At 38.7% G+C, this 18,739-nt stretch overlaps 1 pseudogene; it reads left to right on the top strand.

Moving 5' to 3' along the window:
• The first annotated feature begins 13,868 nt into the window (after window positions 1-13,868).
• LOC112675453 (casein kinase II subunit alpha-like) lies at window positions 13,869-15,004 on the top strand (annotated as a pseudogene).
• The last annotated feature ends 3,735 nt before the right edge of the window (window positions 15,005-18,739 follow it).

The following is an 18,739-nucleotide window of genomic DNA, read 5'->3' on the forward strand; positions in this document are numbered from 1 at the left end:
TGGTCTGTAAATTCATTTTCATATAGATCAAGCTTATAATAACCTTAAAAATGAGTTGTAAAATCTTCCCTCATTTTTTCTTTCATAGATTTCTTTGCTTCCAAATTTTTTTTTTGCTTTATATCAAAGTTATAAATGCACATCTTAAAGAGTAAAATAATTTCTTTAAGGTTTGCTACAAAAACCATGACAAAAAACACACAGAACCCAAAAAAAGACTTCCCTCGCCTCTTGCATGTTCCCCTTATCATTTTTCTCTCCCTAGGTCCAAAATCTTTTAGCTATCTTGATATTTAGATCAAGATTTCTGGAAAATACACTTGCATTGCTACCTCTTGATTCTTCAGTTTTAGTAATAAGTATGGATTTCCCACTATGAAAGATGAGGATTTATCTTTCTTTACTTCTTCTGCTCCTACAGACATAGACACTCCTCCTCTCCATCTACTTTCCAATGGAGTCATGTTATAATTTTGGTTAGAAGTGACCTCACCAGTGTTTTATTATGCAAACTGTGTAAGTGCTATTCAATATGGAGACATTTTTCCTTTCCTGCATCATGTTTGTTTTTGCCTAAAATAAATGATTGTGTTCTTATTTGTTTTGCTTCTTTGCTTAGTTTCTATGTTTTGTCACTACTTCAGTCACAAACTAAATTCCTTATCAATTGTCTACATCTCTTTTCAGGACACTCAGATGCAGTAGGCATTCTACCAATTTTATCTTCTGAAGAAGTCTCTTGGTAGACTCCTGACCCACTCCCCAGTAGACTGGTGCTCTCCATACCCTGTAGACAGCTTTTATGCTGGGATTTTCCTTCTCCATCATCTTGGAGATTTCCTTTGCTCCTTTGCTCTATTGGAGTTACCATTTCCTGTATCTCACATTTTCTACTTCTCGTAGTGAACAAATGTTTTGAGATATTACATCTCACATCTATTCCTTGAATGCTAATTTGGCTTATTATAGAATTCCAGATTTGAAACATTTCCTTAGAATTTTGCTCAATTACCTAATATTTTCCAACGTTAATTCTGAAAGATCTGACGCTATTCTGATTCCTAACCCTTCCTATGTGACCTGTTTTTTCCATCCTAGAAGTTTACACGTTTTTCTCTTTAAGCTGAGTGTGTTCTGGAATTTCAGAATGATGTTCTTTGTATGGGTGTATTTATATCCACTCTTCTGGGCACTTGATAACCTTTTTTTGAACAGACAGCTCAGGTTTTTCATCTCCAGGAAATCTTCTTGAAATCTTCTTTATTTCTTTCCATGCCTTTTTACTATTTCATCTTTCTTAAATTTTTAGATGTTGCACCTCTTGAGCTGGCTATCTAATTTTCTTATTTTTCTCTCCTCTTTGTTTTTGCCTATGTTTCTAGGAATTTTCCTGCATTTATCTTTGAAAATTCTTATCAATTGTTTTATTTTTTTTCTATTCAATGTGAATTTCCAAGAGGTAGTGATGGTGGTGGTTGTTCTTTGAATGATCCTTTAATAGTACACTGTTCTTGTTTTATGGTTGAAGGATATTCTAAAATCTCTTAGGACAGTGATGATGATATTCTAGAAGTTCCTTCTTCCTGTTTAGTCTCTATTTCCTTCAAGTTGCTAATTTCTGTTTATTTGGGTCTTCATCTTCCATTTTAGAGGCTTTCCCTAGACATCTTTCATCTTTGTTGTTATCTTGCTTTTATGTTTACATGTTTCCTCTTGGGTAGTTCAGATCCTTGAGAAATGACTTTTCTAATCTCTGTCTGGATTATACCTGCCTGACTGCCCTCCACTGTTTTAGGAAAAGACTGCAGTATAGGTGAGAGTATTAGAGTTCTTGGCATTGAATATGTCTGCTTTTTTTTTTTTTCTTTTAAAAGATTTATTTATTTATTTTAGTGGGGGAGGGGCAGAGGGAGAAAGAGAGAGAGTCTTAGGCAGACTTACTGAGCACGGAGCATGACGCAGGGCTCGATCTTACAACCTTGAGAACTGGACCTATGCTGAAGTCAACAGTCAGATGCTTAACTGACTTTACTACCCAGGCGTCCCTATGTCTGTTTTCTTAATTGCCCCAGTTTCAGTTTAGTAGTCCTATTCTCAACTGTGCTGACTTCCTCCAAACCAGAGAATGTTTCACCTTTTAAAATCTTTTACTAGGGGTGAGGGAAGGGCAGTTACTGGGCTGTCAGGAGTAAGGAAGGAGATCTGGAGATCATATGCTCCTTAAACTTCCAACCTAATGTCCTTAATTTTAACCTCTCTATCCTCACTTCCTGAGGCTACTGATGGGATTAGTTCCTGAGTCTTTTTGAGATTCTGTGAAATCGGAAAGATTTTTGGCCATTTCCTTTTCAATTTTAGAATGAGTTTTCTCAGATCTGCTGTTTTTTATGCCTTGCTTAAGAGTTTTCCAGCTTCCAGAATTCTATTGCTCTCTGATTATTCACCACTGTATTTGTCTCCAGGTTACTTTTGATATCAATTTCACTTTACTCTAACCATTATTTTCTTAGATAGCTCCATAGACCTTATTTTACTATTTTTTCAGGTATTAATGGGTTTCTTCAAAGTTATTTTCAAATTATTTCGTATGTAATATGATAGATTTTCTTCCAACTTGATTATAAGGCTTTTAAAGTCTTTTCTTTTTTGCTTTGATCATTTTCCCAGAGTATCTAATACATTTCACATATCTAGAACTTGATGCCTGCAGGTAACTACTAAGTTATTTCTAAGTGACACAAGGAATGTATCACCATAAGCTACTCTCAGTATATAAACACAATATTTGTACAGCACTGCATCAGCTTTTTTTCTGATCATTAGTGTGTTATAACCTGCAGGCAACTGGAGATTTATTAAATGATAATAACTATGATGATAAGAGAGAGATAGAGGTGAAGATAGAGAACATTACAGATATCTTGATTCTCTAAAGGGGTGTTTCCCTAAATGTACTCCATGTAACTCCAATGCCATGATATATATGCATATGCACCCATGAACAAAGGATTCTGGTTTGAATTAATGTGGCAAATATTGAGTTGGGCAAATTTAAATATGTTTCTTTAACATAGGACTTCTCAGAGCTTTTAATATACTTTCATGCATGGTACAGGATCTTCTAAACTTATTGTTCATAAAATTCTTTCATTTATAAGGTACCTTTTCTTGACTCTCAGGGCTCATTTTATATGTAATGAACTCTGGAACAGAGACTCAGGTTTATTCAAGATTTTTTTCGCTTGTTTGTATGTTTTTGGTTGTTACTGTCACCTATATTTTAAAAATATACTCAGTTCCCAAGTCAGGACAACTATATGAAATATTAAATATTTCTTAATCAGCAAGAGAAAAAGAAGCAAGGCCCATCCCCTATCTTATACTAACATGCTTTATCTGATTAAGTGCAGGGCTCAGAATAAAATCACAGAGCAGTAAGCAATGACTATGTAGTTCTTACTGCTGGGGGCAGGGGGATGCAGTGGAATGTTTCCAAGGAGGGTCCAGTGGGCCAGCCTGTTATGGGAGGGTCTAGAAGAATGTCAAGTCCAAGAAAAGAGTGTGTGGGAAGGGGCAGACTGGAGTCATAGGCTTCTTCCCCAGGAAGCTCATCTCACCGTTGATAAGACACTTCAGCTAAGAAGCAAGCTTGGACAAAATTAAACAGTTTGGGATGTGACTCTGAGTTAGACAAAAGACTCAGGGTTTTATTATTATTGGGTTCTGGCTCGGAAACCTGGAATGGGTTGACTGGTGTAGAGTAATAGGACTGAATCAGGTAATAATTAAGATAACTTAAAACAAATTTGAAATAGCTCTATTCTCATATGATAGAAGAGAAACTCAGCTCCTGGAAGACCTTTCCAAAGGTATACAAGTGAGCTGTGGAGCTGCTAAGAGAATACCATTCCTGGACATTTATCTCAACACGCTTGCTACTCTAGCACACTACTTTCCATCCATGCTTCTTTGGCATCTATGGAATAATGAAACTCATTTAGATTTACTAAGATCCTCTTCCTAAGAGCCACTATCTATCGCCTATTGGGCTTCCAATGCAAAGGAATACACTCAAGATCTAGAATATTCCATCTGAAATCCCTAGTGATATAAGCATGCTCCCTGGGATTCTGACAAATGACATTCATCAACAGAAAGGCTGCCTATTTGGAAGCCTAATGTCACTTACATATGATAGAGGCCAGTTTCATCTCTAAACACAAAACTAAACACAAGTCTCCCTGTGTTAACTCCTATTCAGTGCAGTGCAGCCAGACCACCAGAAGCCACAACTCATGTGTGGAGATGCTGATGTAATGAGACCTGGTGCCACACACAGATGGACAATTCTGCTTTAATAACTCAAGTAGCTGCACAGACATTAGCTTGAGAAAGTTGATTTCCCCATCCTGAGTGTCCCCCAGCATTTAGTCACCTGGGCCTTGGAATCTTGGGTAACACATAGGCCTCTGTGATGTCAGTCCCTTGCACTCATGAAAATCAACTGAGATCTTCTGATTTTCTCTGGGTATCTCAGTAACCGCCAAACACATCATCCTGGGAGACCATTCTGCTTCATCCTATTGGTGCTTCTAGCCCAGAATGCGTGCTTCTGTCCTTTTAAGTCAAGTCCCAAACTCCATTTCCTCCCATTCTGCCTCTATGCTTCTGGTCAGCACTCTCCACTTTTCAGATCAGCCCAACAAAGAAGATTTGAAAGAAAAATTATTGATCACTTCTGGCAATGCACCTTAAAACATTTCTACTGTTTTCAAGGGAGAGAGAGGAAGCAGCAGGGCCTCTCTGCATGACCAGTTGGGCCTGGCTAATTAAAATGAACCTCCTTCTCCTGATTCCTTATTTTTTTAGGTTCACACCATTTTCATTCCCCCAGCCTTTTTAAACTAAATGTAAAATTAAATGTAAAAACAACATAGCAACCAAAACTCAAAATCATTTTTAGAAAAAGTGCAAAGTGAGCACCCTAGGTTTCCATTTTAAAAATTTTCTGACTCTCTTTATCCATATTATCTCATATTTTATATAAGAATACTCATAATGTAAGAATAATTTTACACTATTTTTATTTAGTATTCTATTTTAGAATCTTTCTTCATAGATTATGAAGATTATAATTTTATTCAAAAATTATAATTTTTTTCTCAGTGTTAATGGCTACTTTATACTCCACACAGTTGATGGCCCAATCACATTGTTTCTAGAGGAGAGTCACCGTATTAAATGGACACTATTTTATTAATTATACTTGTGCTAGATGCTCATAATTGAGGGAGACACTATAGCATCTTGTCCTCATGTTGGATTTTCAAAATGAGAAGATGAAAAGGAAAACAAATTAGGTAAAAGGGCAAACTTCAGAGGCCAGCAATTGCAAATCAAAACCTGGGCACCAAGAATTCTGGGCTGAGTCTACAGAGTCAGAGTCTAGGGCTAACTAGAGGCCAGGAAGTGAGGAATACACAAGACCCAGAGGGTCAAAAAGGGGCCTGGAATGCCCTAGTGATTCAGCGAAGGCAAACTTATACGGTTAGACATCCTTCTGGAGAGGGTGTTTGCTATCTTTCTCTCATTCAGTCGTCTTGCTATGTTTGGGTGCTCCTGAGGTCACCAGGGGGTGGGGTTGTTTAACTGGTGGTTTTTATGACTCCAGTAACTATTTGTTCTGTCCTGCTTAAAGCATGGGTTGGAGAACTGGAATTATTAGGATGTGCCCTGGAATTACAGATTCATGCCCTGCCCATGACATCTCCCAGGGGAAACACCCATGGTCCCTCCTGAAAGAAAAAGACTGGGAGTCATGATCAGAATGGACCGAGGGTGGGCACTTGACCTAAAACCAATTTAATACATGATCTTTAAAAAACAAACTGAGCCAATCAGAGTTATTCTTCAATAGGTCTACCATTTAGAGACTGAGAGACTGTTAATGAGGCCTGAGTATAAAAGATTTTCCACGGAGTGGAGGGACCTGTCAGCCTTTGATGTAGCAAGTGGGATAAAATTATTAAGAAGTCGCAACTAAATGTGATGGAAATAAAAACAGTGGGCATCCTCATGAAAGAGTCATTGAATGGTGAAGAAACGCTATTCCCCAAAATAGCACAGTTCGTGACTTTGCTATTGCCCAGTTCTCCAACTTTTCCTGTGTTAGCATACACCTGTATCTTTCCATTTAATCTCTTATTTTTTCCTCCCAGAGGCACCTGAACAGATCTGTGTTTCTTCCAACTAAAAGATTACTGTTTCAAAGATCCTAACACTGAAGTCTCAATAAAGAAATTCCTCAGAGATCCCATATGAGGTTTCTTTTAAGTCACATCTCCAATGTGTAAAAATTCTGGCAAGAAAAACCAGTGGCGTGCTGCCTACCTTTACAGGCAGACAATTAAACCAATTAAAGAGTGAGGGACGGTATGCCTTTTGCCTTCAAGGTCAGGCCTTGACTCACTAGAACCTTGGCAAAGTCTTGCAGTCTGGAGGGAGTAAGAAATCATCCCTGTGGATGACAGACTTCTAAGCAGATGGCTAGTAAATCAAGGTCCTGATGTGAAATGTTGACACTTTCTAGCCCAGGAAGATGTGGGTGAAATACTACCAAGTTAATCATGTAGAGTAAGCCACTGGTCACTGTCCTTAAGGAAAAAAGATCATTCAATGTGAGATGAGATCCTAATTGCAATGAGCAGGATCATAAAACCATATTAGAACCCCAAGGCCAGTGGCATAGAAGGGAGTTGTAATTAAGGAGACATCATTTATATTTACAAAAATGCTTAAACAAGAAACTCCCTATGTTGGTGAATGGACCTAGATATGCATTAAATAGGAGGGTACCTCACCCCAGGATTGATATTATTAGATTTGTATCATTAAACTCCTAATTACAATGATGGGTATCTCAATGTATCCTCAATAACTACCATATAGGAAAAAAAAAAAAAAAGAAGCACAGATTTGAAAGAGCTGTGTCCAAACACCAAGTCCATGAATGTCAGCTGTGGGCTATGAGTCAATTAATTCCCCTTTCTTTGTCTAACTCATAATTCCTACTCTACAGGATGGGCTACTGTCTCCCAGTTGGTTTCCCCCTGAGGTAGAATCAGGCAAGGAAGTCCTGGCTCCTTTTTGCTTGTAGAGAAGTTTCAATGGTAGATGCTCACATTTTGGAGAGCCCTGGGCTCTTAGAGACAGAGTGTGTGGTGACTCTGGCATCTGGTCCATAGATATCCACCCTCCAGGCCCTGTGATCTAGAGATGTCCATGACAACCGGTGTCCTTCAGGCAAAGACTACAGCCAGTTGTCATAAGTCATTGCTTAGAAATTGCCAGACTTTGTTGTATTTCTTTGTGGGTCATTTTATCATACATCATTTCCTTCCATCCTCAGAGCAATCTTTTGAGGGGTGTGTGATTACTTACCAAATGAAGAAACTAAGGTTGTGAAAGGTGAGGCAAACTGTCCAAGGTCACACGACACACAAGTAGTGGAGCTGGGATCTGAACCACTCATCAGATTACAGCGTGCATCCTCTTCCCATAATCCCATGGAAATTCTGCCAAGTGAGCTGGCAGCAAGGCACTTCTCCCTCAGCTACTGCAGGCTGCCCGCACCGCTGTCCTCACAGTTTGTCCCAGTTCAGTGCCTCTCAAACATCAAAGCGCATACAAATCACCTGGGGCTATTGTTAAATTGCAGAGGCTTATTCAGGAGGTGGGCAGTGGGGCCTGAGAAACAAGTGCTCAGGTACTGCCGATGCTGCTGGTTTGCTGACCACACTTGGAGTAGCAAAATCCTAGCTGACACCTGGCCCTTCCAAATTACTCACTGGATTATGAATAGGACCTCTTTCCAAAGCTCAGTACCTTCCCTTCTCTCAATAAGTAGTTAGTAGCCAGATCTGCGAAGCAGTCCCAAGTAATTCTTAATGAAATTAAAACCAGACTGACATCTCTAATACTCTCCAGCTGTTATCCAGGATGTGCCATTAGGGTAATTGTGTGGGAGAGCTGAGAGTTGAAGCTAAAACAATAATCTAACCAGGGTCTATTTAAAGCTACAGACAACACTTGGCTGGCGAGGTAAGAATATTTAAGGTGCCATCATGGAGCTGCAGCAGTAGAATCAATAATTGAGTACCTTTTATATTTTAAGTTCTGCATACACCTTATAGGTAATTCTTAAAGAAGTTCAGCAAGAAAGGGATTATAAATACTTCGTTATATACATATTCTACTTTCCAATAAAATAATCTAAAGCAATGTCCAAGAATATCTAACATAGGACACGAAGGCATGGGTTTAAATGCAGGCACAAGAAGAAAAATCTGGGTGCAGACAAAGTCAAGCCAGGAATGTGGTTCTCAATGAGCATCCAAGGACTGCATGCCTGCAGGGGCAAGCCATAGTTAGTTATCAACTTTCCAGAAGCCAAGAAGAAAAGAGGAATCTGATCAGGTGAGCAATTCACAATGATAATGTAATTATAAAATCAATTTTCAAACCTCTCTTCACACCCAGAGCATATGAGGATATCTCCTGTGGCTTTTCCTACAGAAGATATGGTATGCTCTGGTAATGAATGACTTTCTCAACAATTACTCACAATGGACTTAAGGATGGCTTTTCCCAGGTTGTGTTTACAATGGTCCCCAGTGGAGGCTGATGCATCAAAACCAAGCATATTCAGAAATGCAGTCTTTTTGGGACAAATGTGACATAGTCTAGTACCTAGCATCTGGCTACTCCAGTTTTGTTCAGAACCACAGCTTGGAAAACTTGGAGAAATGGAAGTGCTGTATATTTCAATAAATCCCCCTTCTCCATTGTCATCCTTTAGTGTCATTTTCCTAGCTCAGTTATAGAAGATGCTAAGTAATAGTGAGTTAGACATTGTTCAAATGGCAGGGAATAGTGGTTGAGTGTAGACCCAAATAAGTTAACAAAACTGGGCACAGTTGCATAACAAGGACACAACTTGAATAAAATCCACCCCAACCCTGGTATGGGATGAGTAAAATTCAGGGAACATTCTGAGTAGGAACAGGATTCTTTTCCAAAAATGCTCTTCTGAATCCAGATAGATGAATGATTGAGGCCTTAAGTTATACTTCACATAGCAAGGAAGCAGCCAAAGTGTCCATGGATAGATGAGCGGATAAAGAGGATGTGGTATATATACATACAATGAAATATTATCCAGCCATAAAAAGGATAAAATATTTTTACTTGGAAAAATTTTAAGGCCATTGTAACTTGCCTTCACTCAGTTAAAAGAAAATCTCAATAAGACATCTACAGAATACTTATATTAGGGCAGTTATTTCTTCTGAAAAATTGTGAAACATATACCATTTGTCTGCCCATCCATTCATTTATTGGACGAATGCATATTTAAGGACACCTGTCATATACTGGGCATCGTTTTGAGAGAAAAATGAAGTCACTGTCCAAATGGAGGTGGAAGACCAGTATTGGAGACCCAACAATCGCATAACCACCTAATCCCACAAAAAGTCTTCATGCCCAAGATACTAAGATTCTGCAGCTTTTTCTTTTTCTTTTAGAGTGTGGGTGGGGCAGTGGAAGAGAGAGAGAGAATCTTAAGCAGGCTCCACTCCCAGCACTGAGCTGAATGTGGGGCTCGATTTCACCACCCTAAGATCGTGACCTGAGCCGAAACCAAGGGTTGGACACTTAACCTACTGAACCACCCAGGCATCCTTCTCCAGTTATTTTCAAACATTCCATATAAATTTGTGGTTTCCATCATGGGTGCCATATAGGGGATATGATACTGAATGACACACACAAAAATACATAGTTATAAAAGGTGCTAAGTGCCAGGAGGAAGGTAACAGAGTGTATCTATGATAGAGAATAAGAATGGGGATGGTATATAAGGTCAGGGAAGGTGTCTCCAAAAAGGTGGGATTCAAATGAGATCAACAGGATGAGAAGCTCTAAATATGGGTGGATCAGGGGAAGAGCATTCTGAACACGAAATTCTTAAACCCAGAGAAAGCATGCTAGTTAGAACAGGCGATACGCAACTAAAATGGTCACATCTTATGGGTTCGGTATTTACCATGCAGTTATGCCTAGAAATGTCAACCAAAATAATTGATTTCAGAGTAATTGATCCGTAGCTCTTCCTCTTTACAATAATTATTCAGCAAGGCCAGTTGGACACTTCTCGTTTGACATAATAAAACCCTATCATTTATGCTTAAGATGATGCATGACTTTCTCTTTGCTACAGCAGGACACGTGCATTCTGCTTATTCAGAATGGATATCAGATCTCTAAGAAATACATGAAAAACAACAGATATTCTGGCAAATAGTCTCTGAAGCCAAAGCCTTTGAAGTGGAAGCTGCAGAATTTGAAACACCAGTTTTTCCATAGCCTAGACCTTTCCTTCTATAGCACATGGAGTATTAGAGCTGGAAAATACTGGGGGAGGGGTCAGCTTTAAATCAACTCTTATTTAAATGAATTATTTCCCTTGGGGGGTCTTAAAAAGGAAGATGGCGGTAACTCAGATGTTGGCACTTTTAGTCTTGCCCTGGAACATCAGCCTTAAAGAAAGCCCCACAGGTTCTCTTGGCAAGCATGCAACCCTGTTCTACTAATTACTACCCCAGAAAAAATAATTACATTGTGCAAATACCTACTTTTCCTCAAGACCACATCCCCAGGGCGAGAGGTTTCCTGCATAGGGTCCCCCCCCCCACCCATTTTCTCACTGGGTCAGTTCTTGCCCTTTGGCCATCTGCCTTCCACTATTCCCTCAGTATTCCTTTTCTTTTGCAAAACCTTCCACTTCTCACTCCCTCCACCTTATTCATCAGATAAAACCCCAGCTCCTGGTGAGCTCTACTTTCTCCTTCCCCGATCTGATTCCCGATTTCAGTAACTCGGTTGCTGAAAGTGCATAGAAAAGTGCAATGGAGCTCGAAGATTCAATTTAAATACATGATCTCCAGCTTCAAATGGGCAAAACTGCCCAGCAGGCCTTATATTTTTCTCTTGTTGGCTTACTTACCTCTTCCTTGAGAGGGCTATTTTATACCTTCTTTTCTCTCCTGAAGCCTCCTACATTCCTTCCTCTCTACTCTCCGATGATGACTTCTCATTTCATGGATAAAATTGAAAAATCATCTTCCTTTCACCAAACCTGCAATCTTCATTGGAGCCCATTTTCTCTTTCTTTGCTCTGGTTAAAATGGAAAAGGTGCCTTTCAGCCTCCCAAAGTTCAATCTCATCTACACGCAGCCTGGATTTCATCCCCTCAAATACTGTTCTCCCTTTGGTTGTTCCCCCTTTGCACATTATCAGTCTTTCTCTCTCTTGACTGGATCAGCCCCACCAAAAAACAAACATGCTCTATCGTGTTTTATGAAAAGCAAAACAAAAGAAAAAGTCTCTGCTGTCCCATAGTGCTTTTCATGAACAACCTCATTTCTTGAGTCCAGAGCCAAATGCTTCATAAATATAGTTGTCCACACATTGGCCTCACGCTAACTTTCCCCACTTGAACTTGGCTTTTGACCCTATCCCCACACCAATGATTTCCACTGGAAACATGCATGCCAAAGTTTCCAAAGACCTATAGGATGCCAAATCAGATGGACAACCTTCAATCCTCATGTTGTTCAGTTTTTCTGTAGCAGCACCCCTTCCTATGTTCTCTCTCTGACTCACATGATTCTCGTTCTTCCCTTTCTCTGGCCTCTTAGTTACACTGTTCTCAGGACTCAATCTTAGCTGCTCTTCTCTTGTCCTGAACAATCTCATCCAGTCCAGTGGCTTGTGGTTTTTTAAAACTGGTTTTCGTTTTTATCAAAGAAGCCTAAGCACAGAATTTTAAAATCAAAGAATACTGGTAAATGTCTAGTGGCATTATTCTCCCCAAATCAAACATATCAGAAAACCTGACAGTTCCATATCTTTTACTGGAGTCTTTACCTCCTTAATGTCTGCCCTACTGCATCAATTCAACCTGGTTCTCCAGCACCACTGACATCTCATGACTCCCCTTCAGCACTCTCCTGTGCTATGTGAAATCTTTCTTGACTGGATCCCTTTCTCTTTCTTGGTTTACAATCTTACTTTGCTTAAGACCATTCTTCAATAGCTTTTTTTTTCTTTTACTGAAGTGTAGTTGACTACATTCAATACCTTTTTAAGGAAGAGTACACCCATTTGAGTCCTTGCAATTATGAAAATATATTTATTGTATCTTTATTCTTTTGGTTCACAATTTACATAGAATATAATTCTATGTTAAAAATCACATCCAATCAGAATTTTGAACCAGTGGTCCATTTTCTTCTAATTTTCAGTGTTGCTGTTGAAAAGTTGATGTCACCTTGATTATTTTTACTTTGTGTGTCATTTTTCCTTTCTATCTAGAAACTTTAGGATCTTCTATATTTGGGTTCTAAATTTCACAATGGAAAGTACCAGGTCTTCTTTCATTCATTGTGCTGAACACACGATGATCCCTTTTAAGATGAAGAAATGTGGGGATGCCTGGTGGCTCGGTGGTTGAGCTTTCAGCTCAGGGCATGATCCCAGAGTCCTGGGATTGAGTCCCATAGTGGGCTCCCCATGGGGAGCCTGCTTCTCCTTCTGCCCATGTCTCTGTCCCTCTCTCTGTATCTCTCATGAATAAATGAATAAAATCTTTTTAAGAAATGAAGAAATGTATCTTTTAATTTGTGGGGTTTTTTTATTGAAACAGATTAGTTGGATGGTTGTTTCTTGTATTAATCTTCTGATTATCTTCTCTTTTCTTGTTTATTATCTATCTTTAGTATTGCTTTTATAGGATCAATAAGATTGCCCCTATTTCATCCTCCAACTGTTCTACCGTTTTTAAAAATTTGATTGTCAGATTATAATCTTCAAAAATTCTTCTTGATTTCCTTTTCCTTTTTCATAGCATCCTGTCCTTGTTTTATGGATATCATATCACTTCTTACCATTCTAAGAATATTATCATTTGACTTTGGGGGTATTTTTCCCACCTTCTCCTTCTTTAAAAAAATTATTTTGTTCTTTTCTTTCATTTTGGAGATGTTACTAAGATGTCTGCTTTTTTTGTTTATTTATACTCAAAAGACAGTTCATAAAAGCTGTTTGTAAGCTCTGTGAGCTTGGTAGGGCTTATCAGTTGGTGTATTTTGTTAAAATTGCAACAGCCTGACTTTTTTTTTTCAATTCCTGCTATCTGTCAAGATCTTTTCCATCTCAGAAGCTTTGGACATCAGGATCTATTTAGAATGCACACACACACACTCTCATCTGAAGCCTTCTTAGCCTTTAGATCTTGGCTTATATAGCACTTCTTCATTGAGGCTTTCTCTGACCATCTTATTTATTTATTTATTTATTTATTTATTTATTCATTCATTCATTCATTCATTCATTCATTCATGAGAGACACAGAGAGAGAGAGAGAGAGGCAGAGACACAGGCAGAGGGAGAAGTGGGCTCCTCGCAGGGAGCCCGATGTGGGACTCGATCCCAGATCCCAGATCCCAGATCCCAGGATCACACCCTGAGCCGAAGGCAGACACTCAACTACTGAGCCACCAAGGTGTCCCTTTCTCTGACCATCTTAACTAAATAAAATAGCTTTCCAGGCTGCTGAACCCTTTGTTTCTTCTGCCACCACTGTATTTTCTGTGTGAGGAGAGAGGATAGCTGCTGCCATTGCTGCTTCCACTACAGTTTAAAGGAAACAGGTCTGAAACAAGGTCTTACCCACAAACACTTTTGAACACAGTGACCACCACATCTCCAAACATCAAGTCCACCTTCATTTGCCAACCTGTTTGACATGTCAGGATCTGTGCCAAGCAGGACCAGCATTAAAATAGATATTAACACACATAGACTCCAAGAGTACTGGGACTATGAGTCACATGTGTTGGAGTAGGGTAATCAGGATAACTAGTAGCTGGTTGGAAAATTCAGCTGGGATAAATACAAGGCAGTATTTGAAGCCATCAACATCACAAATAATGAAAAAGTTGTTAAAATTCGCAAGCCAGTTAAAGGTGAAATAAAGATTTTGGAGAATTTCTGAGGCAGTCCCAATATCATCACAATGGCAGATATTGTTAAAGACCCTGTGTCATGAACTCTTGCCTTGGTTTTTGAACATATAAACAACACAGACTTTGAGCAATTGTACCGGATGTTAACAGACTATGATATTCTATTTTACATGTATGAGATTCTGAAGGCCCGGCATTATTATCACAGCATAGGAATTTTGCACAGAGACGTGAAGTCCCATAATGTCATCATGATTGATCATGAGCACAGAAAGCTATGACTAAGAGATTGGGATATGGCTGAGTTTTACCATCATGGCCAAGAATATAATGTCAGAGTTGCTTCACCATACATCAGAGGTCCTGAGCTACTTGTAGACTATCAGATGTATGATTATAGTTTGGATATGTGGAAATTGGGTTGTATGCTGGCAAGTATGATCTTCTGGAAAGAGCGATTTTTCCACGGACATGACAATTATGATCAATTGGTGTGGATAGCCAAGGTTCGGGAACAGAAGATTTATAGGACTCTATTGACAAATACAACATTGAATTAGATCCACATTTCAACTATATCTTGGGCAGACACTCCCAGAAGCAATGGGAACACTTTGTCCGCAGTGAAAACCTGCACCTTGTCAGCCCTGAAGCCTTGGATTTCATGGATAAGTTGCTGCAATATGATCACCAGTCACAACTTGCTGCAACAGAGGCCATGAAGTACTCCTATTTCTATACTGTTGTGAAGGACTAGTCTCAAATGGGCTCATCTAATATGCCGGGGGGCAGTATGCCTGTCAGTGGTACCAGTGCCAACCCCATCACCCCTTGGACCTCTGGAAGCTTACCAGTGATTGCTGCTGCCAATCCCCTTGGGATGCCTGTTCCAGCTGCTGCTGGTGCTCAGCAGTAACGGCCTCTTCTGTCTCCTGATGCCTAAGCAGAGGTGGGGGAGTCTGCACCCTCCTTGATGCAGCTTGTGCCTGTCAGGGATAGTTGAAATACTTGGAAGTACCATGTCGGAATCATTGCTTGTGGATTTATAGTAGTTCAGTCATAAAAAAAAAATTATAGTGGGTTGATTTTTTTTTTAACTCAAACTTTTCACAACTTGGGGATTTCTTGTAAAATTACCTGCAGGTGGAATATTTCAAGGACATAACTTTCCCCCCTTTCAAATCCAGTTTCTCAGCACTAAAGAACAAAGATGAACCAAAGAACCAGCCTCAATCCTGGCTGCTGCATTTGGGTAGAGATACCTTCCCATGTGCACCACTGCTCCCCCACCATCACACACTTTGTGGGGTTTATATCTTATGCTCTTCTCCATAGATTACAAAAATGTAGCTTCTTCAAGAAGATGGAAAGGAAGGAGGAAGGAGGACCCAACCTATAAGAGTAGTGTACTGCTGGTCACTTTTCTCACTTTATGCCAAGTGCTTCAGTGGGGTTGTTCTGGTGAATCTAGTGGAAATATGTCTTAGTTTCATTGAGATGCTGAAAATCTACCCAAAGTGCAGACAGGTCCTAAAAACTTCTGTTCAATATGAATCATGTCTTACTGAACTAACCCTAACCCAACTCACTTCTACTTTTAGTTTCAGTTCAGTTTAAAATTAGAATACCTTCCTTCCCAGGCTCCTTACCTTGGTTCTCTCCCCTTTCATCTCCCCACATGCTCTATTCCTTGGGCTGGTGAGGAAGGGGAGGGAGGGAAAATCTTTTTTGAGTTTTCTTTGACTTGGCCATTTTGAATTCAGTTATTTATTGGGCTTAACTTACTGCTTTTTACAAAAGAAAAACATTGTCTATATAGGTTTCATGTTAGCAACTCTTTAAGAGCTAATGGAAGATATGGCCATACTGAATTTCATCTCAAGCTTTCTACCTTCTTTTCTTCCTTTCTTCCCCTTCCTTCACATGCCATCCAGTGAGAAGACCTGCCGTTCAGTCTTGTAAATGTATCTGAGAGGTAGGAGCAGAGCCACTATCTCCAGTGGAACTGAAATGGTAGACCTGTAATTGTGGGAAAACTATAAACTCTCTTGTTACAGCCCTGCCACCCCTTGCTGTGTGCGTATATACATATATAATAGTTTGTCCTTCATATATGAAAGATCCAGTGTTAGAATTCTTTGGTGTAAATAAATGTTTGGTTTTATTTAAAAAAAATAAAAAAATAGCTTTCCATTATTCTCTCCCTGTTTCCTTCCTCTATAATATTGACTACAATTTAATTTATACAGTTGGTGGATTTAGGTGTTATGTCAGTAAGTACTTTCCTGTCTGTTTCCTGTTGTCTGACAATAACCTCTGTGTGGGCAAGAACTATTCTATTTTGGTCAATTTTCTCATGTTATGGCTTAGAACTAAAATACAGCATGCTCAATAAGTATTTAATTAATAAATGGATGGATGGGTTAATGAATAGATATTCTAGGTTTTGGCTCAATCTCTGTCATAAGTAGTTCTGTAACCTTAGGCAAGTCACTTAAGCTTCCTAAGCTTTGTTTTATTTAGCTTCTTCACACTTAGAGTAACAGTGCTTATTCTACCTATAGATTAATTTATGATGCTTTTACATCGATGAAATAATTAATGTAAAAGTTCTTAGTAAAAAAGCTTATATAAATATGAGCAATTATAAACACTGAACGTGGCTTACTCTATCTTTTCTTATTTCTTTTCTTCTTTTCATATTGAAACCTCAATTTAACACTTCAGGGATCATACCTTGATAGCACCTTCTATGTGGTGTTGTTATTAAGAGTTCTTTTTAGAACCAAATTAACTAAACTCTTAGACGTGATTCAAATCAGAGATGGTTTATTCAGACTCCTGAGCAAATAATATCATAAGAAGGTTCCAGTTTCTAGTTCCATGAAGGGAATGAGCAATGTCAACTCTTTTTCTATTTTCAAGTACAAGGAAGGAAGAGATAATAGAAATTTCTGTTCAGGCATGAGGATTAAATTACCTCTGTATTTGTACCATAATTGTCCTGTAATACTTGCCAAACTAGCCAAAAATAATGATATCCTATTCTAGTAAGTGTATGGGCAAACTAGAAGGCTTTTTCACTGCTGATAGAAATGTAAATTGATATAATCCTTCTAGAAAGTAATTCAGAAATACATATAGCATGCCCTAAAGGTATTTATATTTTTTGGTATCATAACTGTTCTTCTGAGAAATTATCCTAAGAGAAAAGCCCAAAACTTAGAAAAAGCTATATATCCAAAAATTATTTCAGGTATTAAATGTATAAGCTCTTAGAGATATCATATGTTACCAATAATACATCAAAGTTTAAGTAAATTTATGATATTCAATTAGTAAAATATTATGCAGCCATAAAAGTGAAGATTATAAAAGCTGCAGAGTAACATGGAGAAATATTTATGTTACATATTATAATACCAAATTACATATATGCTTTGTTACTGATTTTAAAATGTTTATATTAAAAGAAAGTTTAAATAAACATGATAAAATGCATCCTATTTAAATGGTAAAATAATGGAGGAACTATTTTTTCATGAGTACCTGGGGATTGGCCATTTAGTCAAATTGCTCGGTATGCCTGAACTTCTGAAAAAGGATCTACAGAAAACTCAAAAGGAGGAAGGGAAAATCACCTTCAATGAGATGTTAAGCTTCCTAAAACTAAGATATTGCTCTGACTTTTCTTACACTTCCAAAAGAGCCTAACTTGGACTGGGCACACAGTAAACACAACTATGATTATCAAATGCACACTATTCATCTTCCTTGGCCCTGGTTCTAATTCTTACATAGTGTAGGACTGAACATCAATGAAGAAATAAACAGGCCTCTTTCTTTTAAGAGTATCTTATGATCCAGGGGAGTGAAGCAGATGTCTCTAGCTCAGGGGTAAACACTTTTTCTACAAAAGGCCAGATAGTAGACCATGAGATCTCTGTTTCCAATAAAGTTTTACACAGAGCAAATGAATGGGTGTGTATTCCAATACAACTTTATTTACAAAAACAGGTGACAGGTTACAGTTTCCTAATTATAGCTAATATATTTTCTCCTTCTGTGCTTTTGGTGCCTCCATTTGTCATTATTGTTCAATTAGTTCCAGGTGTTCCTCACTTTTTTAAATAGCTCCACCTTCCACTCAACGTTAAGCCAATTTAGTGTCATATCATGAACACATCTTCTGGATCCTTGCTTTTCAACGGCTGACTGACCTGCAATATTGGCATCACTGGAAGCTGGATAAAAATGAGAATCTAGGACCCCGCTCCAGATGCACTGAGTCAGAATCTGCATTTTAACAAGCTTGTGAGGCAATTTATATGCATATTACAGTCTGAGAAGCTCTATTTTAGAGGACAAACCACAGTTGTCTGTGTAAAGCTCTCTATAATAGCAGTGATGCTCTGTGGTTCTTTGAATAAGTTGGAGAGGCAAGTAAGTATTGCCTCTTAATTCCTTATTTGCCTAAGGAATTAAGAGCAAGTAAATATGTTGTCTCCTGTTCTCCCTCCTGGATGACTCCTCAACTTCTCATTGCCTCCATTAAGACAGCAAAAGTCTACTGACAAATGACAATGCCAGGGGCTTTCCTTTTCTTCCCAAATATAGGGCCCATCATTCCATTCTGTCAAAGGCTGACCTC

The sequence above is a fragment of the Canis lupus genome, chromosome 30 (genome assembly GCF_003254725.2).
Source record: "Canis lupus dingo isolate Sandy chromosome 30, ASM325472v2, whole genome shotgun sequence".
Lineage (NCBI taxonomy): Eukaryota > Metazoa > Chordata > Mammalia > Carnivora > Canidae > Canis > Canis lupus.